We start from the raw sequence: 26,537 nt of genomic DNA, 5'->3' as shown, positions 1-26,537 counted from the left end.
TCATAAATAACTAAACTCAGTTATCCCTTTATGGAGCCATAAAACAGAATTAGAACAAAATATTACAGTCCTCAAGAGATTAAACTAACAGTGTGCAGCTCAAGTATGAATTTCATGCATTCCTTGCACTATATATTAAAAAGGAATCTGATATGATTTGGAAACTCAATCTAAAAGTCCTTCAAAATCATACAGACTATATTTCACTGAACACCCTATTCACTGGAAGACAGCTTCTTAATTAAAATAATGACAAAGAAAAAGTAGGGAGACTAAAATTTCCAGCAACTTTCATTTGTCTTTTATAAGAGTTTACTGTTAAACACATTATGGTAAAACCATAACTGCTCCATTAAACCTACTATGATTTTGTATATTTTAGTCTGTGGAATAACCTTGTCTGAAACAAGGCAGGCAACCAGGAGAAAGGACACTGTTTAAAAATGTATGCATTTTTAAAAAGTAGGTGGAAATTCAGTAGCATATTCTGAATGTCCAAATAAAATAAATTCTGCTCATTATCACATACGTTTGCTAAACAGGGAAGGTCATGTTACAAAATAGCTATGTTCAATAATACTCTCATAAAATTTAACAAGGTTCTATTGGCTATTGTGGAATATTTTCCTTGTCCAGACTTAATGTATGCTTCTTGTGTTAGCCACTGTTTATCATTCCTGAGTTCTTCATTTCTCAGTTCTCAAAATTTATCCTTTGGTAAATATGGTCTGTTATTCTAACATGAAAGCACTTTTGCTTAAGAGTTCAAGTTTGCCTAGATGACCTGGTCTTTTTTGTGTTAAGCCATATTTAAACATTGTTTTTAATTGGTTGTGGCTACTCCACAGCTAAGTTTGCAACTCATTTTCTGTATTTTGCCCTCAATTCTAAAAATCAAAGGGGAAGTGGGATGCTCCCTTCATTGGTAACTTACATTGGAGAGTAAGGAGGAATTTTGCTACCAAACTTGAAGTAGACAAAGGGGTTGTGAATCATGACACTATAAGTAGAGGTGTTCACCAGCCTTCAAAAACCCTTATAATTACATGGGGGGAAAAGAGTAAAGAAGAAACCTGGTGTAATGGATTTCCCTAAATGAGACCCAGAGCATAGCACGAATGTTTAGCTGATTGAATCCTAATTTAAATAGTAATCATTTTTTTAAATTAGGCTGGCTAGAGGTAAAAGAGAACATGCAGTAGAATACCATCATTAGCTCTCAACACATGGCCAAGGAGCACTAGGACGCAGACAAGGGAAATGATTTCCTCACATGTTAAGTATCCTGCAGGAAGACAAAGAAGCAATATAATCCTGTACTATGACTATGACATGTCTCTGTTTCCCTCCTTCAGAGTCCCCAGAAATGGTCCCAAGAGTCTGAATGCAAAAAGCCATTGTGGAGTTAACATAGTACAAATAAAATTTCCATGCACTTAAATCCCAGCATGAACCAGGCAATATATCCCATACAATTCTGGCATCCCTCATCATGTGAAGTCTTCTCTTGCCCTTATGCCAAAACAGCCAGCCCAGCTCGTCTGACTAGACACAACCCTAATCTTCTCAGCAGGAACTCCCAAGGGCTGTCTGCTAGTAACACCCTTATCAGGGTACACCTCTCACTTCTCCTGGTCTTTCATGGCTAACTCTCTGACCTTGGAGATGTCAGGAAGTAAGTTCATCCAGTGCTCCCCTGCCATCAGCCCTCTCTGGCCTTTGGCTCTAACTTTCTCACTAAGGCTACGTCTACACTGGCCCCTTTTCCGGAAGGGGCATGTTAATTTCAGAGATCGCAATAGGGAAATCCGCGGGGGATTTAAATATCCCCCGCGGCATTTAAATAAAAATGTCCGCCGCTTTTTTCCGGCTTTTAGAAAAGCCGGAAAAGAGCGTCTACACTGGCCCCGATCCTCCGGAAAAAGCGCCCTTTTCCAGAGGATCTTATTCGTACTTCGAAGTGAACAGAAATACAAATATTAAACATTGAATCTTGAACTTCTAAGCTGAATTTTTAAATGATAGGAGAAAATATTTAAAATATTAAAATAACTGCTTCTGTACTTGTCAACCAACAGGATGAAAATGAAAGCTTCTGGCAAACAAATGTTCCCTGCAAACTTCTTTATCAGTTATGTGTTTTCCTTTGAACATGTTCATTGTCCATTATACATGCAGATGTTAAAATGACATTAAAATGTACTCAGTTTTCTTAGTTGTGGACAGTACATAGTGAGTTTAAATAACTTGTTATGTTTAATTTATGTGGCTGTGAGTATTTTTTTCATGAAGCTTGAGCTTCTGAAGCTTCAACGTAAGGGATTTGAAGGACGCTTTTTGCATCAACAGTAAAGAAATTAAAAAATTTCATGTGGAGTAATCGTAGTTCAGAATAGGAAGCCTAGTCCAAACTACCTAGTCCGTGCCGCGTGTAGCTGCGCAGCACGGAGTCCGCACTAGCGGACATTTAAAAATGGCGGCGCCCGGCGAGATGCAAATGAAGCCCGGGAAATTCAAATCCCGGGCTTCATTTGAAACTCCGGTTGCCTACATTACCACCCTAGTTCGAACTAGGGTGGTAATGTAGACATACCCTATGTCAATAGATAATCCCTGTCCTCCCCAAAGGCTCTCCTCCAGCTGTCACATAAATCTTCTTCATCTTCCAGGAGCACTGACTGAAACCCAGCATTGATTGTTTCCTTAAAATATCCTGATTTCTACCCTAATTTCATTCACTGGTTGGCCTGACTTCTGCTGTTTGCAAATTCAGATGAGGAATGCTGCAGTTGGTCCCATGATTGCTTGAGCAATGGGAGAAGGGTTAATACAAACAAGTGATTTTTTTTAAAAAAAAGCAAATACCATTTGAATTAAGCTAATATGATTTATGTAGTACAAAAATAACCAACTTAAGATCTTTTGAAAGGACCAGTAATATTTCTATCAATACCAAATGACCCAGTCTCATTCTGTGAATAAAGAAAGGTAACAGAAACTTTATATAATACGTTGGTCATGACCAAACTAAAATAAACACACACATAATACTTGTAGGCTACATTTACATTGCCCACTCTTGTGCAAGAACATATGCAAATGAGCCATGGTGATGAATATCACCACACCTCATTTGTACACTTAATGAGGCACCATTTTGCGCAACAGGCTTTTGCGCAAGGAGGAGTAGTCTACATTTATTTTTAGGCAGAATGGCTCTTGTGCAAGACAGTTTTTTTCCATAAGAAGGAGCAGTTTACACAGCAATAGCCCTTTGCGCAAAAATGGTGGCTCATTAAGTATGCAAAAGAGGCATGGCAATATTCATCACTGTGCCTTATTTGCATATGTTCTTGCACAAGAGTGGGCAGTGTAGACCCAGCCATATGTTAGCTTTAATCCAAGATGAGGAAAGTGAAGCACAATCAGTTTTTGCTCATGGCTAACGAGCAGATCAGTGACACTATTGACAATTCTTGATTGCTACTCTTAACTATGTTTTTTTTTACCATGCTGCTTGTGGCATATAGAGCACTTATGTTAAAGGCCTCAAATTTGATATATTCTAAGAATCTTAAAGAAAACATGCTGAAAACATAGCTTTTAAACAGGCAATATATGCAGTTAGATCCCAGGAGAAAAGCCAGGAAAAAAGCCAAAATCTGAGTCCAGAGAATGCTTATAAACACACACAGAATATATCCCTAAACAACCTATCCCTGAAAAGTCTCAAAGGGGTAGCCCCATTAATCTGTATCTGCAAAACCAACAAGGAATCCTGTGGCACCTTTGCCCTGGTCTACATAAAGGAGTTATTTTGAAATAACTCCCCTTATTTTGAAATAACAAGGAGCATGTCCACACAACCAAGCCCATTATCATGAGGAATAATGCTTATTTCAAAATTATTATTTTGAAATAGCATGAGTGTGGACGCTCACCTGATGCCATTTAGAAATAATTGGCCTCCAAAGATCTCTCACAGCAGTACTTGTGGCTGCTCTGTCCCAAACCCTGACAACTCCAGTGCTCCCCTTTTCCTGCAGAGTTGAAAGCTGCTAGCAAAAGGGAAAGGGCTTGTGACACCACAAGAATCCTGCCAACTGTGTGCCACGCAGCACCCTTTGTGAGAGCCACGGCAGACCCCAGTGCTTCCTCTGAGCCCCCCATGGCTGCCAGCACTCCCACAGTATCCTCTGGTGCCCCTGACTAGTGATGAAAGAGGGCATTGGCCTGAACTAGCATGAAGATCCTGGACCAGGTATGAATGAAGATTAAACAACTATGGCAGTCCTTCTCAAAGGCCAGGGAACAAAATTGATGCTCTGAGAAGGCACCACACATCTGTGGCTTCTATGAGCAACTGGATGCCATCCTGGGCGGGAGGCCGGTCACCATTCCACCCCTCATCATTGTTGTCTCCAGCCAGGACATGCCTGGCATCAGCCTCTATGAAGGAAGGGTTGGTAGGAGCATAATGATAATGATGATGAGGAGCAGGCCAGCCAGGACATCATGCCCACAAGCCAAGAGCTGATCCCCATCCTGGAGCTGGTTTCCCCTCCCAGGATGTCTCCCAAGGCTCGGATAATCCCGGGAAAAGCACTTCAGGTGAATTCCGTAACTTTCCTTATACACAAGTGAGGGCAGGCGGTGGGCTGCAAGGGGCTCTGTGCTCCTTTCTTGGGCTGGGGATTGCACATGGAGCACCAGTCAGGAGTACTCACTTCCATGTTGCTGTTACATAGGAACCCCTTGCTCCTTCTCACAAGGTTTCTAGACAGGCCTGCCTTATTCCCAACTTCATGGTGGGACACCTTCCCATGACAAGCCACTACTAAGGAGGCTGGGGTCATGGAAACACACAGCGGTGCCACACATGGAGCAGGGTCATGTCCGTACTCAGGCAGCATCTGCTACCATTCAGGTGCAGTGATGCAGAGGACACTGATCCCCTGCATGGGAACCTGCTAGGGGAGAAAGTGGAGGGGACCCCAGTAGTACTCTCTCTGGCAAGTGGCCTCTGTTGCTCACACAAACCCCCAACAGATCCCCCTTCTCCAGTGGGTAGGGATAGAAGTTTTCTCTTTGTGGGACACCGCTAATGCTGGCGGATGCAGGACACAGAAGGAAATTGAGCCTCCCTATCCCCCGACTACTGCCTGCTAGCTTCTGGCCTGGCTGGCACCTTCCCATGTCTGCTTGTCCCTGGGATGTGGGGGTAGCAATGCTCCTCTGGGACATCCATGTCCCTGCAGGAAAGCACCCACTATGTAGGTAAGAGATGGCCCTGCTGAAAGCACATAGTCAACGTCTGAACTGAGACCTTCAGTGTTGACTCAGAGATGAGAGATAGATTTCATACACAATGTCTTCTGGGAGGACTGCTCTTGACACTTTTCTTCACAGCTTGCCCAGCTGTGAGCGTGGTATGTCCATCACCTCAAACGCCATCTTCCCGACTCCACAAGATCCGCTGCAGAAAGCATACCGATGAAGACCTGCTGCAGAACCAGATGGCCTGTCTCCAGTTCCTCAACCAGGTTTTTGATGAGGAGCACCAGGAGTGGGCCAATGATGGCGAGGGGCGCTGGGCTGACTGGGAGGAGAGGAAGGCCATATGGAACCAGCTGCTGCACCAGCACAAGGCCCTGTGCTCCTCCATAACATCTGTCATTGAGTGCATAGCCATGTGTATGAAGTGTGCTATCAGCTACCTCCCTTCTCCCATCCCCACCCAACTCCCCGCACCCACCCCCACCCCCTGGCTTCTCCTCCTAGCTTCCCCTGGGGCCCCCAACATGTGGTGGTGTGGCCTCTCGGGCATCCAAAGCCCTCCAAGCTACCAGAGGCAGGTTCCAGGCCCATCCCTGAGCACCCTCTTCTCTCTCATTCCAGGTTCTTTCACCAGTCCCTCCTCTGTTGTATATTCCCCCAAATAAAAAATCAGAGTCATTTGTACAAACATAAAGTCCTCTTTATTTGGTCTACAGAGGAATGGAGAAGGTCAGAAGTGAGAGCAGGGGAAAGGAGGAGTGCGGGAGGAATGGCACACAGGGGAAATACAAAGGCTGATTGTGGAGAGGCATGGTGGAGAGCCTCAGAGTGAAATTGGCTGAAATTCTTCCTCAAAGCCTCCCAGATGTGCACAGCCCGCTGACGTGCTCTTCATGTAGCACTGGTGTTTGGATGCTCATAAAGCCCTGTCCTGCAAATTATCCTCTGCCCCCACTGCTGCAGGAAAGTCTCTCCCATGTAGGGGATGTTGCAGTCGCTGAGGTCCAGGTGGGTAAGGAGACTGCTGAACCTCCCCTTTAGGTGGCTGAAGGCACAGTCAAACAACATGCAACACCTGCTAAGCCTGGCATTGAAGTGCTCCTTGGTGGGGTCCCAGCTGCCGGTGTAGGGCATCAGACAGAGGTGCAAGAGGTAGGCTGCATTGCTCATGATGCATGTGGGTATGTCTATCTCCCTGATCCTGATGGTGGTCAGGGGGAAAAAGGTGCCAGCATGCATCCTCTGGAACAGGCTTGAGTTTTGGAATATGCAGGCCTTCCACAAGCAGGCAAAGTTAATGTCCGTGAACCAGCGCTTGCAAACAATCAAAAAGTACCCCTTCCTGTTGATATAGTCTGAGGCATGGTGGTTGGGGGCCAAGATGGGGATGTAGTTGTCATCTATTGCTCTCCTCCACCCCCACAGTTGTGGAAGCCCATGGTGGTAAAGCCATTGACGATGAGATCCATGTTCCCCAGGGTGATGACCCTCCACAGCAATATGGTGTTGATGGCCTTGACTATCCTGCATGAGCATGGCCCTGACCATGGATTTACCTATACTGAACTGGTTCCCTACAGAGTGGTAGCTGTCTGGCATAGCAAATTTCCAGAATGTGATGGCAATGCACTTTTTCGGGGGATGGCAGATCTCATCTTGGTGTCCTGTTGTCTGAGGTCAGGGCCAAGCCATTCACAGAGGAAGATGTCCCTCTTCATGTGGAAGTTCTGGAGCCATTGCTGGCCGTCCCATTGCTACAGGACAATGCAGTCCCCCCAGTTGGAACAGGTCTCCCTCCACCAGAAGCAGTGTTCCATGGTGTGCAGGGGACTGAGGATCATTTGTTGCATCAGGAACTCCAGTCCCTGGGCTGGGCTGGGTGTCGTCTTGGTACTGAAGCAGAATGTGGGCAGTGTAGATAACTGCGCCATGAGGCGCAGCATGAGGCCTGTGAACCTGGCACTGCTTTGCAGCTGCTCCTTCTCCGTGTAGTCAGTGCTGTGGCATCTGCAAGGGTAATCAGAGCACATGGCAAGAGTTTGGTGTTCCATGAAGGAGTAAGCAGTGGAGAAGTGGCTTGTCAGACGTGACTGTAGAGAGAAGCCCTTTTAAGCTCGTCTCAGCTAGCCTGAGGAAACAGCTACTGGAAGTGTCTGCTTTCCTGGTGCCTTCCCCGAAGTGCTCCTGGGGATTTTAAAAATGATGCAGGCTCCAATCAGTGTGGATGCACTATTTTGAAATAATTCTGTGCTATTTCAATGCTGCCTTGTAGCATGGATGACCTATTTCAAAATACAATCCTCCCAAATCGGGGACTCTCTGGTCCAGCAACATCCATGGTCCAGCAGGAACAAGGTGAATGGGGAACCCCTGGTGTTAGTGGAACCAAGCAGCAGCTGGAGAACTTCTGCCCTGGCCAGGGAATCCCCAGCATCAGCTGGGCCATATGACCGGGGAGTCTTGGCCCCAGCAAGGAAATCCATGATGGCAGTGGGTCTGCAGGTGGCTCTGGCCAGGAACCCGAGGTGGAGTTCTGGTGGTGGGGGTGGGCAACTGGAATCTCCCAGCTAGCAGCAGGATAGGAGGATGACTGGTCCCAGCTCAGGAACCCCAGCTCTGCCAAGCCAGTGGCAGCTAGGTAGCCTCAGCTGGGGAACACTCTGTGGCAGCAGCCAACGATCCTGCCCTGGGAGACCCTGGGCAGCATAGTGGAGAGCCCCTGCCAGAGCCCGGGAGTGGTGCTGCCAGTAGGGGAACACTGACCTCCCCTGATCAGGTGAATTCCCTGCTTCGGGACAGCTCAGGTCTCTAGGATGCCAGACCAGGGAGGTCCAACCTGTAGTTATTTTAGGAGTTATTTTAAAATAATTTCCTAGCTTCAGGCCCTACACAATATAGGGCATAGCTATACCATTTGTCTAAACCAGAACATTTTGAAGAAATGAACCATTTAACTGAAAATGTTCTTAGGAAGTCTTCTCTCTCTTAGTGTGAGATTACAGATCAGAGCAAGAGAGAGAAATTCATCCCCAGAATTTAATATAATGAAGGACATTCAACTGGGACATGGCACATGGGAAACACAGCGTCAAGTGTGAGCTCTGCTTGATTTAGAACACAGATTTCAGCCTCTGCCTCCTGAAAGAATTCTCTAACAACTCTCACAAGGTTGTTGGCTCTTTGGGGATGGTCTTTGTATGTCTCCCTCTCCCCCCATCAGAATGAAAACAAATTGAAAAACTTATTTCACATAATCAAATTTCTCTCCCAGCTAGACCTACATATAAGTGTTAAACATTTTGACTGTAGCCATATTTCAGTTTTCAGAGTGATTCCCTATAGTTAAAAAAAGAATGCTCATAGAACTGGAAGGAAATGTATTTGATTCTGCCCACTGCAAAAGCTAACTGAACATTTTTTATATAGTCTTAGGCATTTTTAAAATGAGAACCAAAAACAAAATTGATGCCTATGGATGTATATTTCTATTGCTGTGTTAGCAAATATGTATGTTTACCAGAAGAGTCAATAGAGCTCAGAATATGAACAGCTCTTATATTCTATTTTTTTTAGAATAATATGTAAACAAAATAATAGAAATGTGTATTAGTTTAATCTCTAGGTCTTTCTACTTTATCAACATACCTCTGAGGTGCCTGGTAATGACATCTGGATAAGCAATTCTCAGCAAATAGTTTAACAGAGCTGGGCAGGAAGAGGTTTCTCCATCCTATAAGAGTTCAAAATCTCATTTTGCTCCTCAAATTGAGATAAAAAAATCTGTTTTTCAGAGCAAATAAAACATAATAAAAAATGGACACACTCAAAATAGTTTGTTTAAATTCTTTATTTGCTTACTGTCTTTACTATCACTTTACTTAAATTTCTAAACAAAAACTCATTTGAATTTCCCCAAAATGGAACCTTTTTATTTCAAAAAATGTCAAAATTGCACACAGCCAGTTTTGAAACTCATTTTTTTTAAAATGGAAAAAGTGTCAAAACCAGTCTGTCCTGTGAATATTTATTGGTTTAAATGAACAGACACTTTCCTTCAAAACAAAAAAAGCTGAACAATTTCTAAACAACTTTTATTAATTCCCCTATTAACTATGATCAAACTGCAAGTTTCATGAACTTGTTTGTTTTTCAAAACTGTATGTTTGTCTGAACTAAATGTCTTTCGGTTTCTTGATTGCCCATAAGCCAAGCAGTCACTCCTGAACTGTAGGATTAGATTGTTGTAGCCCTTCATTGGCCATGCATAGGCATAAGTGGGATTTAAGGTCCCCCTTATTTCTCAGCTAGATTCTGCTCATATTGTTACTTAGGTCCTGCAGACAAAATGGGCTGCTTGCTCAAAACTGCCCAGAAGCACATGCATGGACAACTCTGGCACTAGTCACATAGGGTATGTCTACACTTGCTCCCTAGTTCAAACTAGGGATGCAAATGTAGCCGGCTGAAATTGCTAATCGAACTAACGCATCCCAGAGCGCACTTCCTGGTTTGAATCAGCTGGCAAGTGGAATAGCGTGCGGGCAAAATTATGTTAATGAAGCACGGGATATTTAAATCCCTGCTTCATTAGCAATTTCGGTCGGCTACATTTGCATCCCTGGTTCGAACTAGGAATTGTGAGTCAGAGTCACAACTCATTTTCTGGTCTGTTCCTTGAAGAGGCGGATTTGGGGCAGGGTGAGCGGGGCGGCTGCCCCGGGTCCTGCGCTTGCAGAAGTCCCGCACATGCGCCATGGTGCCACGGCGCATGCGCTGTATCAAAAGGGGGGGGCGCAAAATTGTGCTGCCCAGGGCCCAGAAGCATTCTCATCCGCCCCTGGTTCCTAGGGTAGTGTAGCTGTGTGTGTCACGCTTCATGAAAGGCAAATTGTAATGTGATTACCTAGCCTGTAGGATTTCTTATTTTTTGATTGGATGACTTCCAAGCCTACAATGAGTTTAAGAAATAATGTTCAAATGTTTCCTGATGGAGCACTCTATGAATATTCAAAAGACTCTCCTAACACTTTCTGTGAATTTTTCTCAAGGAAAAATTAGCCAGTATGCAGACAGCGTAAAAGCAAATTCATATAGTTGTTGAATGAATGTTCCTAGTTTCTAGAAAGGCGCATTTGCACACTGTGAGTAATACACCTCACAATGGGGGAGAAATGTGAAAGTTTTCAGATTTTTTTGGCGCATTTCAGTCCTATTTTTAAAGTTATGGCTCCACTGTGACAAGTGACCCTCCATAAATTTCATAGGGGCTCAGTTTTTTGAAGCTTCTCAGTGGCTCAATAACAGTCTTTTGTTTATTTTAAAAATAAAGGTGATTTTTAACTGAAAATTTACCTTGGGATTATGAAGTCAATCTCCTACAGGCCCTCAATATGGGATTGCATAGATGAGAGTTACTCCTGAGATAACAAAATTGCTTAGATTCTACGGAGGAGATATTCATTTGGCAAAGTCTTCATTCCTAATGAGAAGGAGAGAGCCCTGATCCTTTGTCAGCTCCCATATTGTTTGCCTGTTTGGGAGGTGGGGGTTGGGAAATGCTCACAGATTATATTTTACATGATTGGATACAAAGTCACTGACAGTCAGTAAACATGCCACTTTTGTAGAAACATTTTTCAGAACTGAGCTATGCTTAAAATGTACCATTCTAGAAAAGAACATCTTCAGAAATGAAAGACATGCAAAACAGGAACAGGAATGACAATGATGTTATCTTATTATATTTCAATACTTGCCTACATATTCCTTCATTTCCCTATGAGTCTTGCTTTTAAATATGGACACAATTAAATATAAAGATTTCATTTATCACATCAGGTTATGGTGAACAAAAACCTGTTGAAAATTAAAATAATATTACCAATAGGTTTATGGAGGATGGTGGGGTTGATTTCAATATTTAATCAACATTTAAGTAGGCTTTAGGGAAAAATCAAATTATTCCAAAATGTTTAGGCCACAAAGAAGTGACATAGGGTAAAATGAGTTTATTAATGCATCACTCCACTGTTGTGAAGCTTAATTAATATTTGTAAAGTATTGTAATTCTTATCATTCTATTCTCTCTTGGTTGTTTCAGGAAGAGATCAACACAGGAACTAATAGATAGAGCCTAATCCTTAGATATTCTGATCATTCTCCATGGTTGCTGCATCTGCTTGGCCTTTGCTGGGCATATTCAGGAGTCAGCCAATGGGTTCTAACACCAGAAAAGACTTTTGGAGTTACCTAGTCTGACCTCTTTCTTATTTCAGGGCTTCTCAATATTTCTTTTTCACTATCACATAAAATTCATATATGACTACTTCCTAGTGATGGCATCTTGATTTTTCTCTATAGCACACTTGGTCTTATTTACTTTCTCTCTAATGATGAGTTTAAACTTTTCCTTCTCTGGCCCGTTGCTCCCTATCCCACCACTTATAAAGTGATTATATATTTCCCCTTCATCTATATTGTTATCTTGAAGGTATGTGTTCATCTCATGGACTATAGTCTGCTTCTTTGATGACAGTATATACGTTTAAAGGGTTCATTATTTCCTCATATCACTGATTCTTTAATACAGTTTTTTCTTAGTATTTCATTCAACTTTCCTATATCCTTCCTAAACTGTTTGACCAGACACAAAGAGAAACACAAATTTCACAGCAAAAAAATAAAGGCCTCAATAGCTTTAGTGAAAAGAAAACACCCATCATTGAGCTGAGTCCTCAATAAAAACACAGAACAGCTTTCAGAGGGTGTAGCCATGTTACTCTAATTCAGCAAAAACTAGTAGTCTTGAGGCATCTCAAAGACTAAAAAAGGTATTTGTACATAAGTTTTTGTGGGCTGGAACCATTCATTAGATGCATGAAGTGAAAACATGATTTTGACCGGTATATATACACACAAAAGTGGGTGTGTTACATTATTATGTGGTGAACCATTGCGACTGACGTCAATTAAATCAAAGTAGATGTGGCCAATAATATATAATAGTATTCAAGAAAGTTAACTTGTTTTTTAAGTAGATGATTAAATATGTGAATATTGTAATGTATCAAAATATAAAGGTATTTACACATTGCAGGGAACACAAAATAAACCAAACAGCAGTTAAATTGTTCTGTGGTGTGACAAATTGCTTTTTTATGGGGAAAAATACTAACTTACCTTCTTAAACTTTATCTTACACTCTGGTCATCTGAAGAAGTGAGCTGTGCCCATGAAAGCTCATGATACTATCTACATGTTTTGTTAGTCTTCAAAGTGCTACCAGACTATTTGTCATTTTTAAGTTTATACTGTACAGACTAACTCAGCTACCCCCTGAAGCCAGATAACTCAAGGTTTTCTAGAAAGTTTTATTTTGTGTATTTGAACTACTCAGCATTATGGGAGAGCTACCTACCTCTTCATGATGGAGTCAGTTACATTTATAATATTTCTATAAACAGCAAGCAAACACACACACACATACACATTAGCACTTCTATAAAGGAGAAAGGGAGAGAGAGGTGTGTTTGTGGTTCCTAGTCTCAAGATTTTTGAAATGATTGCCTCCACATGGAGTTTTGACATGCCTTCTAAGAAATAGGAAAGTGCTGTGTTACAGTATAACAGTTAGAAGTACTTAAAGGATTTGAAAACAAATACAAACAAACACAGATATCAAATGTCACAGGTCAGGCACACCCAGCCACTCCTTGAATTCATTATGGCCCTGCAGCTGAATTCAATAATATTCACCCTCCTCCTAGCTACATCCTCTTCCCTATCTGTTCTGTAGTCTGCAGGGCCTTCATTCCTTCAGGTTAGTCAGCATATGAGGTTTCCAGCACCTCCTTCTCTTCAAGGGCTTCCATGGCCAGCCAGGTGTTCACCTGGGTTTTGAAGAGCTTGGCTTTAGTGGTCTGGTGAAAGCTGTAATGCAGAGCCTTGCTTCTCAACAGTCAGCCCTGATTTAGCTTGGATGTCCCTTTTTGTACTGTAGTTCCAATTGGAGCATGCCTAGCAGGGGGAAGTGGGAGTGGCTTCCTCAGCCCACAGTGTAGGGGTAACTTTTTCTTGCCCAGTGCAGGGAGGATGTGCCCCATCACAGTCAGCGTTCTGTTGGGTGAATTGTAGAGTGTTTCATCCTAAACTGCTACCTTTGTTTTAAAATATTTCTCCAATGCTGCCCTGCAGTCATGTGAAATGAAATTAATTTAGCTTGGCTAAGTAAACATTATGGGAACAGGTATATTACATTAGTGAATACTGAACTACAAAGTACAAACATGCTTTCTGAAAAATGGTTTAAAATCTTAGAGGCAATCCATGTAATTTTTGGAGTACCTACTGTATGCTTGGATAGGGCCTATCCATTCCACGGAAGATCCAGCTCTTGTAATTATTAAGGCTGCATTATTTTCTTGGTTGTCACTGGTATCATGGAAGCTGAAAATGACTGTTTTTTATTAAACATATTAAATCTCAGAGCTAGATCGTCAGCTGGCATGAATTGGAAAAATGCTATGGACTTTACCCTAGATATGACAGCAGCTTAGTACTGCATCTAGTGTGAAAATTGTCAGCTTTCTGCAAATTGTTTTTCTCATTATGAGAATTGGATTTTTTGGAGAATCTACAGGAAGAAAATGTTAGAAATCAGCTCAGTTGAAATTAATAAAAAGAAAATGTTAATTTATTTTTGGTGGACATCCTATAAACCATTTTTGCTTTATACTGGCTATGCAAATATATACCCATGATTTTAAGCTGCCATTGGAAATTTGCCAGGAATAAGGGTACTTTCACCAATGAATAATCTACTGTTAGGCATCAAAACCCTTGAGTTCTAGTATATATTTCCTTCTTGTCATTTCTCCTTGCTAGAACTCTAGCATGAACCTTTTTCCAATATTTTTCCAATCAGTACACATATAGATCATCTCAAATTTGGCATCACAAACAATACTTCATTCTATGACTCATCAGATAGAGACTAGATTGACAAGAGAGAGACTCATTGTGGTGCTAGTTTTCTTCCTGCTCAAAATTCAAAAAAAAAATGATGAAGGGATTTAGTCCTGCTGTTCTGAGGAGCCCAGAAGATTCTCATTGCAAAATGCCCCCCAAAAGGGTTGAAGTTTGACAAATGATAAATCTGATTGAATTAGTCTATTCTTTCTTTCCTTTCATTGTATAACTCAATTTCTAGTGTTCCAATACTGATGATTCCCTGTGAATGGTTGAAGGCAGTAAAACAAGCTTATGTTGCTCTGGGAAATAAAGGATAATTTGTTGAATCCATTGTCAAATTGGAACAAAAGTGTACCAGTGTAGATAGCCTTGTATTTAAAATAAGTCTAATGGGATTTGTCTTTTGTTTTTCAACATAGTCAAGTCCAAGCTTTTCATTGCCAGCACTTGTAGAATTAGTCATTGTAAATACTCAAGTTTTTTTCTATATTTAAATGGTTCACAAATTGATCCTGATTTTTGCAAATATATTCATTACTCTAAACCAGAACTGTGCACCAAATACTTTGAAGGAACAATTGTTGCAAAAAAACTTCAGCTATTTGATTATTCGTGAAGTATGCATGGTCATATTCAGGGCTGGATTAAGGGGGAGGCTAGCTGGGCCCGGAGCACCAACCTATGGGGGGCGCCTGATGGCAGCTGTAATGAGCGCTGCGCACCCGGCCGTGCGGTACCCCTTAATGCTGCCATCAGTCACCACGCGTCCGGTGCCGGGGGCCGCGCAGCGCCCCTTAGAGCTGCCATCAGGTGCCACACGCCCAGGACTGGGGGCCACGTGGTTCCTGTTGGCAGCTCTAAGGAGCACTGTGCACCGGGGGGTGGGGCCGTGCATGCACCATGCACCTGGTGGCGGAGCCACGCATGCATCGCGCACCCGCTGCCCAGGGCGCAGGAATGGCTCGAGGCGGCCATGGTCATATTCACTGCATAGTGATGTTTCTGTAGCCCAACTGATAGTTTAAATCTTTTTTAAACAGAAGGCAGGTAAATTGTGAATGATTAACACTCACGTTCATGCATAAATTCCCTTGTTCCTATGTAAACACAGATGTCTGTGCTTAGAACAGTCATTCTCTAAAGAGCTATGCAAATAAAAACCCATTCACAATGTTTGAAATTTGAACAAATGATTACAAATAGCATTTTGACCATCTCTACTAAACATAGATCATTTTTTTGTTGCTCAAATTCTGTTTAGAAACACAAAGTTGACATAATATTTTCCAAGTGATAAAGCAAATAGACTGCTGTAGTGAAATCTAAAATCAGAGACAATTCACAGTCACACACCCTACCACTGTCATGGTGGATAACCAATCACAATATATCAAAACCTCACAAGGATCGATTATCTGGTCTACAGTGTGCATTGTGTAAGTCTTTAAATAGAAGAACCAAAGACTCCATGAAGTCCACAAGTGACTTTGTTATTTTTATTGATTTCATATGGAAGACATTCTGGTCAGGGGTGATAGAATAGAACCGTGATTTTAGAAGCAGAGAAGGATATTGCAAAATAACACTGCTGTGTAGACATAGTCAAATAGAGTGTGAACATATAAAATGATGTAAGACACTAAGATAAGTGGGAAATCATGTTCCAGGTGTCCAATTTGGCACCCAGAATTAGTAGATATTTTTACTTTCATCGCTCCACTCCTCATTTACTCAGCTATAGAATAGAGATAATAATGTTACATACCCTTATAGAGCTATTGTGAAAATAAATGTATTAATGTTAGTGGAGCATTCAGTTACTATTAAGAAGAGTACCAAATAAAGTTCCATGAGGAAATTCATAAGGCCTGTGGCTACTTACTTGAACAATGCTGAAGAGAACAAGTGAGCATCATCCATTCTGTGCACTGAAGGAGACTGAAAGCTCATGTGAAAAAGAGCCCATAATGATTTTTTTAATGTAACAAAAATTGTTAGAAATAATATTCCATTATTATTCCTTCCTTTCTAATGTAAATAATGTTAATTTATGGGACACAATATTTCAGTGATATTGAGCATAAAACTATTTCTGCAAATGTTAATGACGTGTTTATGCATGTTATGACATAATGGCTACGTCTAGACTGGCATGATTTTCCGCAAATGCTTTTTGCGGAAAAGCATTTGTGCCAGTCTAGATGCGGTTTTGCACAAGAAAGCCCTGATCGCCATTTTCGTCATCGGGGCTTTTTTGCGCAAAACAGTTTTTAGCTATCTACACTGGCCCTCTTGCACAAAAACATTTCCGGAAAAGGGCTTTTGCCTGAATGGGAACATCAAAGCATTTGCACAAGAAGCACTGATTTTGGACAGTAGAACATCAGTGCTTTTGCGCAAAATCAAGTGGCTAGTGTAGACAGCTGGCAAGTTTTTGCGCAAAAGCAGCTGCTTTTGTGGAAAAACTTGCCAGTCTAAATGCAGCCAATGAGTCACTGTACAGATTTAACATGAGATGTTCTTTCTCACTGTCATAGCTTATGGACATAGGATCATTCATTTTATCTGTAGGACTCATGTTGAATTCCGTAAGAGTTATGTGCAATGTAGGTCAGTATAATTAGGTCATTACAAGATCAAAGATCATTGTCTCCCTATCTTCACCACTCACCTCAGTACATATTTGGGGTCTATTTTTTTTCAGTGGTATCTTTATGTTTGACTCTTGATTAAAGTGTGTCTTTGTGAGACAGGTCACAAATTTCAAATGAGCATGGCAGAACTGGCCAAACAATCCACCTCCAGAAGTGCAGTCTTCATTTTCTTGCGGAAATGTATAATTAGCCACTGTGAGTCAATTCTTTAAATTGCCAATCTAGAAGCTGATCCAGGGAAGTCAATAGACTCCCATTGACCTCAATCGACATTGTAGCAGACCCTTAAATGCCTATTACATAAACCAGCTAGTGGAGAGACTATACTGTGCATATGTGGGCAGTAGTGGGATGTTTTCAGATATAGGACAACATCTTAAATTCTGCATGAAATTGAATACCATACATATTATGTTTATTTTAAAGAAAAGGCATTAATCGGTTTCTAGAAAAGAGAGCCAGCTGACTCTGCTGAGATGTGAAAGAAGGAACTCTGTGGTGCCTCAAATGACATTTAAAACTGGAGAGTGGCCAATGAAAAGCCAAAAAAATGATCCAGGAGTGTGTTAGTTATATTATTTCCGTAATACAATGCACATGTTGGGTAAACTTTTCAAAACACCTAAGTGATTTAAGAATATAAGCAGGGGTGAAAGTAACTTAAATTTCTTATAGGTACTGTTGTATTCCCCTCCCCCAGGGTGGGGAGCACCAAGGCTGGGGGTGGAGGGAGGTATGATTTGACAGTGCCTGTAAGAAATTCAAGTGTGGGATAGAGTGCAGGGGCTCAGGGCAGGGCAGGGGACTGGAGGGTGGGAGGGGCTCAGGGCAGGGTAGGGGCTGCAGGAGTCAGGGTTAGGGGTGTTAGGAAAGGCTCAGGGTGGAGGATTGGCTTGTGGAGGGAATGTGCAGGAGGGCAAGGGTGCCCTTTAGGGAGGCAGATTCCTACTGAAATTGTTTGTTGATTGCTTTTCTCCTTCCATCACTGTCAGGGAGCAAGAGGGAAGTGCACAGTGCACGCCCCAGCCCATAAGAGCCAGGAGGAAGATGAATGCAGGGATGCTGTGTGCTGTCCTCTTGCTCCCTGACAGTGACAGAAAGAGAAGATCAAGCAACAAGCAGAGTAGATAGGAATGGGGGGAAGCTTCAGCCTCTCCCTCTGCCCTTCCTATATGGCCCTAGGCAAGGGTATCAGGGCTGGAGCAGTCCTGGACTGGTACAGGGCATGCCCCAGCTAGCCCCTTTCATCTATCTGCAGGGGCATCTGTCTGTTGTTTAGTGCAGCAGTCTGCAGGAAAGCTCTGGGAGCACATCCCATCTCCTTCTGCAGCACAGCACCCCAGATGCTCTTACCAGAGATACACACCACCTTACTCTGACTTCTGAGTGTAAGTTCCATTTTCAAAGGTCACTTAGTCATTTCGGAGCCTAAGTCACTGAAAGACAGTAACTTCCTATTTCCAAAAGGAATAATTATTTAATAATTGTTAACCAGGAGCAAACTGAAATTAACATGCATTGTGGCTTGCTTTTATTAACATAGAATTTGTTTTCCACTTGAAATGCCTAGAGAACTGGAAATGTGAATCTGCACTTGTGCAAAACAATGTGATAGCAGTTCAATATATTGTTACAAAAGCTTGTTTAATATTATATAAAATCTCTTTTACCATGACTGTGAGCATGTTACTGGAGTTTTTACAGATTGAATAGCTAATAATCTCACCAGCTACTGAATTCTTAATCAAATCTATTTATGAAGTTTTATTTCAAAGAGAAAAAGTTTGTAGGTGTGGTAGTCTTTTGTAGCTTATGCAAAAGTGGTAACAAACTCCTAATTATTAGACGTAACAAAGAGCAGATTCATTGTATTTCTCTTTTCTTTCTCCGAATAAGAAGGAGAGAACTCATTACTTCCAGAATATTTAAAGGGCAATATATTATTTTGATATTTCTAGTACTGTACATTTTGTTTGGTTATCCATTTTCATTTCTGTTTCCTTCCCTCTAAGGAAAAATAACGTAAATAGGGAAAATGTTAAATTTCTCACAGAAATGCCATTTCTAGATACTTATAGATCTGATGAAGAGCTCTGTGTAACTCAAAAGCTTCACTTTCATCAACAGAAATTTGTCCAATTTGTCTTCACTCACCATATCTTTGTATTTATAGCTATAGAACAGCAGTAATACCTCATCCTTCAGTCTTTAGCTTTACCTGGTAGAACAGCTGTTATTAAAATGTCAACTTTTACCATCAATTAAAAGATTTTGAGATATTGTATTATGTTTCTATAGGAAGAAGAAGAAATGGCTATTGCATTTCAGAAAATTGTAGTGTTTTAATTGTTAGGGATATCATACACTGTAGCTGACAATTAAAAGGCTTGTTAGAGGAGGCTTGGGTGTGAAAATCACAAATCCGGGTGAAATAGCTGGAATTCACAGTAGTGACATTTAGTTGAGCTCCTTGTTTCCAATCCCTGTTATATTTAGAACAATTGGTGGAGATTTTGCTTGTTGTATATTTTATTTTTGGCATCAAACTGCTAATTGGGTTAAAATGGTTTCTGCAAAACCGAGTTTTTAATCAAAATTCTATTTTTTTAGGTTAATGCAAAATTTCTTTTGCAAATAAAAGTTCACCATTCTCTCAAAGGGAATTAGTGGGAACATAATGATTCCCATGAAAAGGTGAGGGAAGATTCTGGGTCTAATTGAAGTGCATAGGTGTTTCACCATTGATTTGGACCTGTGAGTTTGGTTCTCCTCTCATCTGAGCTGGTGTAAATCAGAAGTAACTCCAAGAAAGTGTGGGGAGTTAGACCACAGTAAAACCTGTCAAAGTGAGATCAGAATTAGATTCTCTCTCTGTTCACGTTGACATCAGCAAGGGTTGATTTCACCGATTTTAGTAGAAGCAGATGCAACATTTAATATAAAGATCCGTAAAATCATGTGTATTTCATTCTACATCTATCAGTAACAGAATTTATAACTGAAATAAATAATCTAGATGCTTTTATAGTTATGGTTGAGTAACTGGTTTGTTCCAAGTTAATCTGCCATTATATTTGAGATTGTTTGTGCTTCTATCTATCTGTCCATCCGTCAATGTTTGTTCAAGAACTCCTCTTAAATGGTAACATCTAGGGTCACCAAATTTGGTATGCAGCTTCCTCTTATCATAATATAAAGCAAAGTAAGGGTTGGTTGTTCCAGGGCAATGGGATGTGCATGGAATGTGGTTGTTTCTCATCAAACAGAAAGAGAGGGCTGTGATAGCAGAGCCAGTTATGCTCCAGACTGATCACAGGGGATCAGCAAACAAGCATGCCCCTGACAGCCTGGGAGAGCTATGGAGCAGCTGCAGGCTTGGGTAGTGTGGAACCTGTCATCCCAGCCTGGCTCACAGCAGCAGCTGCCAGCCAGGCCATGTGGTCCCTACTACCCCAGGCTGGCTCCGGGGAACAGCCACCAGCCACATCCACCCCCTGTCCTGAGCATCCCTGCCCTGACTTCTGCACCCCCACAACCTTCCCTGAGGCCCTTGCACTCTGCCCTGATTGCCTACATTCACACTCTCTTTCCTAAGCCCCCCAACCCTCTCTGACTCTTGCACTCCACACACACCCAGTCCCCTACCCTCCGCATCTCCATGCCTCTGCCCTGATTCCTGCACTCCAGACCCCATCCCCACCCTCTCGCCCTGAAGGACCAGAGCAATAATGGGTAAATCTTCTAGTAACTAATATTAAAATGTTCAATAATTTTTCCATCATGATGGAATCACTTTGCATCAATCTTTGGGCATATTTAGTATTGTGAAAGATCAGATGAATATGGCTTCACAGAACATTCTTTAACTCTTATTCTTATAGTAACACAGATTTCTGTTATCCTATATGGAGATTCTGTTTCCTCTAAGGTGATTTCTGAACTTGGATACTTCAACTGAAGAGTTTATTTTTTTCACAGTGCTACCTTACAATTGCCCCCCCTCCTTAATGTAGCAAGTCTTTATGGCAAAGTGAGGGGTATTGTTTTATGGGTAATTGGCTCAGCTGCTCTAATTCTACATTTATACCTTGGCCTCTTGAGAAGAGTGAAATTCTAATCTCATTTCTGTCAGTGGACATTTTCTCCATTGATTTGAGTGGGGATAGTATTTCAGGCAGGAAGGCTCTATGGAATTCAGTTGTAATTATCACTATTTGTGGAGACTGAGAACAATCAGCCAGATGGAGCAAAGATTATTTTTGATAACTACTGGTGAGTTACTAAATTACTAATATACTGATCAATAGGCTATTTGGATCAGATTGTAAGCATTTTTTATTTCAAGTGCGAGAAGGGTTTTTTCAGCTCTGTAAGTGATATTTCTTTGCATGTATCAAAAGGAAAGTTACAACTTTATAGCTGTATCGATCAAACAGTTATAAGCAGATTTGAGCTGCCTTTGTATTTAATTAGAAGAATTTACTCCTTCATAACAAAATGGAGCACATCTTCTACTCATGTGTGATTTGGGTACATGTACGTAGTTGGGATGCCGTATTTATATGGCCACACAATCAGGAAATCAATCCTGAGATTCTGCTATGGTATATACACTGTACATCTTTAATTAGACACAGTGGCTTCTATTTCATCTGACTTTCATTATATTATTCCATAATTATCAAATATTTAATATGGAATTAGAACTGGTTAATTTCAGTGAAATCCCCTTAAAATTTGAAAGATTTAATTTTGCAAGGTAAAAATTAACTCACTTTTTATTTTTGCTAAAATAGTTCATGATGTTTTTAATGTGCATTTTATATCAAAATCATTCTTGCAACAAGGTCTTGCAATGAAAGTTCATACCTTTATTTTTTTCTTAATTTGTATTAAAATAAACTGCAAAAACCTGAAGAGAAATAAAACTTTTAGGGAGTTTTCACTAATAATTTGGTTTTGAAAAAATAATAGGAAATAATGTCAACTGATTCTGAATGGGAAAGGTTATGTTAATATGCCAATGATTTTAAGGCTTGAGCATGCTTGGAGTGAACTTGGCTAAACTCCATCAAACTGGGCTGAATGCCCATTCAGTTAATAAAAGTGCTATGACTTCTCTTATAAGAAACTTTATTCTTGGGTGATTAGCAATACTATTTTTACCTGTACTTTCCCTTCTGACTTTACAATAAGACAGTTTAAAAAGAAACTTACCTTCTACAACATTTAATGTCCCCTCTTTCAGAATAAATGGCGAAAGTTAACGTACTAAGTAGGAATGATATATGAAAATCTCATTTAATAAAGGTTCAATTATTGTGGTTTTTAAATGGAGATGAACCCTCAGTGTATGAATTTAGACACTTTTTCCTCCCTTTTTCACCTCTTCGGGCTCCTTTGATTTTGCAAAAAGTTTTTTGCTGTTATGTTAATGTCTGGAGTTTCTTAAGAAGTCTCTGGATGTTGAGCTATATCAGTGTTCCTTTCTCTTCTCCTTAATTATCATTAGGGACTAAATTGCAGCATTCATCTCTCTTAGCCCATCTTAAGGGGTCGTTCAGCCTACCATCCCCAGAGGGGCAGTGGGGAGATATTTCTTCAAGCAGACACAGTTGTGCTAGAGCTCCTTTGTGTATGTCAGGGTGTGGAAATTGTTCAAGTGCTTGGATGAGACAGTTTGTTCTCTCCGTCCCTTTCTAGTTCCTGTTCTCTTGAGTATTCAGGCTACGCTTCATAGGGTGGTGCAAACAGAACAATCATTCTTCATTCAGTTACACAAGCACCTGGAGTAGAGACCTTTGAAAATAGTGTCTGTTCAGCTACACATATGTTCTGTCTTGCCCCGTGGTTCTGACCGAGGTAAGAAAGGGCAAGGCAGACCAATCAGCATCATATTCCCTTCTCATCACCTCATGGTCTGAATTGGAAATTTCAATGTCCTCTTTTCTGACACTTTAAATAAACAGTTGCAAATAGTTTTTGTTTAATTCTGAACCTATAGTTTTAGTAGTTTGAGTAGTTTTCAATATTTAGATTTTAATGTTTTAGAGTAGAATTAGACCCCCTGTAACCCATTTAATACTGGAATATGCCCAGAATTTGGACTTCAACTGTGTGCACCTCCTGCCCACAGTCTTTTTCAATCAGCTACAATCATCAGTATAGGTTCTACTGCCTGGGGAAAGATCACACTGCAGCTCCTTTGGGTGGACATCGTGCTAAAATATGTAAATTCCTCAGTTGTGTGGAACATGCTCTCTGATAGAACAAAGCAACTCTTACGTAGGTAAATGGAAATGCTGCTTTTCCTGCCCATAGCTAGGAGATGCCATACCAGATGCGATGGCCATTCTCCTCATCTTAGATTGTGCTTAAAGACATCAGGCTTTTCTTCTTAACTGCCTGCGAGTCCATCTAGTGGTGATCAGTGCATTCCATCCAACTAGAGAGGGCTATTCTATTTTTGGACACCCACTAACCAACCGATTCTATAAGTCCATGTCTTCATTGGCAAGATTTTGCGCAAAAGCGGTCGCTTTTGTGAAAAATCTTGCCGCCTGTCTACACTGGCCACGAGTATTTGCGCAAGAACACTGATGTTGTCATGTACAAAATCAGTGCTTCTTGCACAAATACTCTGATGCTTTCGCTGAGGGATAAGCCCTCTTGCACAAGTATTCTTGTGCAAGGGGCCAGTGTAGACAGCAACATTAATTTCTTGCGCAAGAAAGCCTGATGGCTAAAATTGGCATCGGAGCTTTCTTGCGCAAGTGAGCGTCTACACTGGCACGGATGCTTTTGCGCAAAAGCAAATCTTTTGCGCAAAGTACATGCCAGTATAGACGCTCTCTTGTGCAAATACTTTTAATGGAAAAACTCTTCTGTTAAAAGTATTTGCGCTAAATCACGCCAGGGCAGACGCAGCCTAAGTGTCTTATGAGAGTCTTCCCATCCCCTTAACAGATCATATTCCAGTGGGACCTTAATCTTGTTCTCTCTAACGAAACCAAGACCCACATTTATACCTTTAGCTACTTGCTTCATGATGTCTCTATCAAAGCTGCCTTCCCTGAAGCCATTGTCACTGAACTACAAACTATGATTGCAGACACTCTATTTACTGTGTTCCACAAAGATAAAGTTTCTTTATACCTACATTCCAAATGTACTCTGAAACCTTTTGATTACAGGTAAGTAAATCAATCCATATACTTACCTGTATTCTTCCCAAATCACTCCCTCGATGTGCAACAGGCACAGGCATTTTTATTTTTCACCTTCAGAGAACAAAACTAATCAGGAATAACCAAAAACTATTTATTGTGAGGGCAGAGAGAGTCACAAGACATTCCATCTACACACAGAGATATCCTAAATGTTTATCTGGCTTCATTGTACTCTCTCAGCTCTTGCATGTCCTACCCCTACAAAGGTGCACTCTCATTCCCTAGAGTGAAAGCAACAACTATGGTGTTTCTTCAGGATCTACCCCTGAAAGGCATCTGTAAAGCTGCCATGTAGAATTTCATCCACACATTTTCAAAACATTATTCCCTGATGTAGGTCTCAATTAATGATGCCTTTTTTGGGAGACTGGTCCTTCACTCAACCCTAATATTCGCCTCCTTACACCAACCTCCTACTTAGGTACCACTTGTCAATCAGTGACAATGGAGCGAAATAGGGGCCATCACTTGAAAAAGGGGGAGGTTACTTTCCTGTAACTGGAGGTTATTCAAGATAAGGGGTCCCTATCTGTATTTCATCATCTGTCTTCCTTCTCCTCTGCTTCAAACCTTTCTAATTCATGATGGAGAAAAATGTGAAGAGGTGGTTGGTCCTTCCCCATCCTTTATTATCTCTGCAAAATCACAGAGTACATGCATGGATTACTGGGCATTAATTTTAAAATTCTCCAACTCTGAGCATGTGTTGCCCATGCTTATCCCACAGTGGAACATGGATAGGTACCACAGATATCAAAGAACCTCCAAGTACAGGAAGTAACCTCCTCAGAATAAATGCACATGTCATTATAAAAGCATAAAGCAGCAAGCACAAACCTTGTTATTACAAGAAGAGTAGCAAATATCACACTGAATTTTTCTCTAGTATTATTTATTATTAAGGGTTCTGCTATATGCTATCTGTAGATTACGCTGTTTTTTAAAACTCATTTTGATAGAATTGTGCTTAGCATTTCATGAACAAAAAAGTCTTAGGCAGGGTGGCGTATTCTGCACCATGTCTAATATAATTTGTTCATGAAAGAACACGCTTAGCTGGGAAGATGGTCCTTTATATGGTAAAATAATTATTTTCTGTATAGGAAATATCTTTTTCTTTTAGCAGCAGCCATTGGTCCTTAAGAGCCATCTATAGACAACCAGTTATGCTGAAGGAAAACAAAAATATTTGCTGAGAGAGAAAAGGGGAAAGAAAAATAAGCCACATAGTAAACTTGTATTGTGCTCTCTCATGGATGTTGAGGTTGTTAGTGCTTTCTGAAGGCACTGACAATTTTATCTATCTATCTATGGGTATGTCTACACTACCCCCCTAGTTCGATAAAGGGAGGCTAATGATGGCGGCCGAAATTGCAAATGAAGCGCTGGATTTAAATATCCTGCGCTTCATTAGCATGTTCCCGGCCAGTCACCATTTTAGAAATTGACTAGCCTGAAGTAACTTCCCGCGTCTACTTGCGGCAGTGAAACGGGATTCCAAATTAAAGCCCTAAATCGCATTAGCTATTATTCCTCCTAGAATGAAGTTTACCAGCTACTTTGATTTAATTCGGAATCCTGTTTCACTGCCATGTGTAGACACAGGCAGTTACTTTGGGCTAGTCAATTTCTAAAATGACGACCTGCCGGGAACATGCTAATGAAGTGAAGGATATTTAAATCCTGCGCTTTATTTGCAATTTCGGTCACCATCATTAGCCTCTCTAGATCGAACTGGGGGGCTAGTGTAGACATACCCTATCTATCTATCTATCTATCTATCTATCTATCTATCTATCTATCTATCTATCTATCTATCTATCTATCTAATTTGTGTTCATAGAAAGACCACTTTAAGCATTCATGTACAAGAAGCCATTTGAAGATGTGTATCAAACACATTCTCTATATAAAGCATTCCCAGGCGTGTTATGAAATTCTGGCATTGTTTTAGGTGAAGATCAAATGGCTAATATCAATCTTCAGGCCATTCTTAGAAACATAGCAAGCTTAAACAATATTATGAATGTTTCAAATGTAGGTGGCAAGTGTTATCTTTACTGTGATTGAATATCAGTTTCTTTCCTATTTATATGTCCCTTATCCACTGTGTTGATCTACTGAATGATATTATGAAATATGTAACTGAAGTGTACTGGAATATTTTGGCTAAAAGCAAGTGCTTTCAGTAAAAAAAAAATCTGTGAGTGGATTAAGTATTTGATGAAAGATTTTTCCTATCTTGGTTATATTAATTGAGAACAACTCCTCCATTTAAAAATATATATACCATGTACATGGATTGCATGAGTTTACTGGTGAATTCCTTCCTAAGATTTACAAATTATATTTGTGCCTTTTTAACCTGGTTAATAATAGACTCAGTCGAGCTAGGGACATGTTTATT

General features: G+C 40.8%; 1 protein-coding gene across 3 annotated transcripts in view; it reads left to right on the top strand.

Annotated features, from left to right (window-relative positions):
- Positions 1-26,537, top strand: part of IL1RAPL1 (interleukin 1 receptor accessory protein like 1) — a 1,160,102-nt gene that overhangs the window by 275,440 nt on the left and 858,125 nt on the right. The gene's annotated exons all lie outside the window — the stretch shown is intronic.

This window comes from Pelodiscus sinensis, chromosome 1 (genome assembly GCF_049634645.1).
Source record: "Pelodiscus sinensis isolate JC-2024 chromosome 1, ASM4963464v1, whole genome shotgun sequence".
In the NCBI taxonomy this organism is placed as follows: Eukaryota; Metazoa; Chordata; order Testudines; family Trionychidae; genus Pelodiscus; species Pelodiscus sinensis.
Note: the sequence above shows the minus strand (reverse complement) of the source record. Positions and strands in the feature narration are given on the sequence as shown.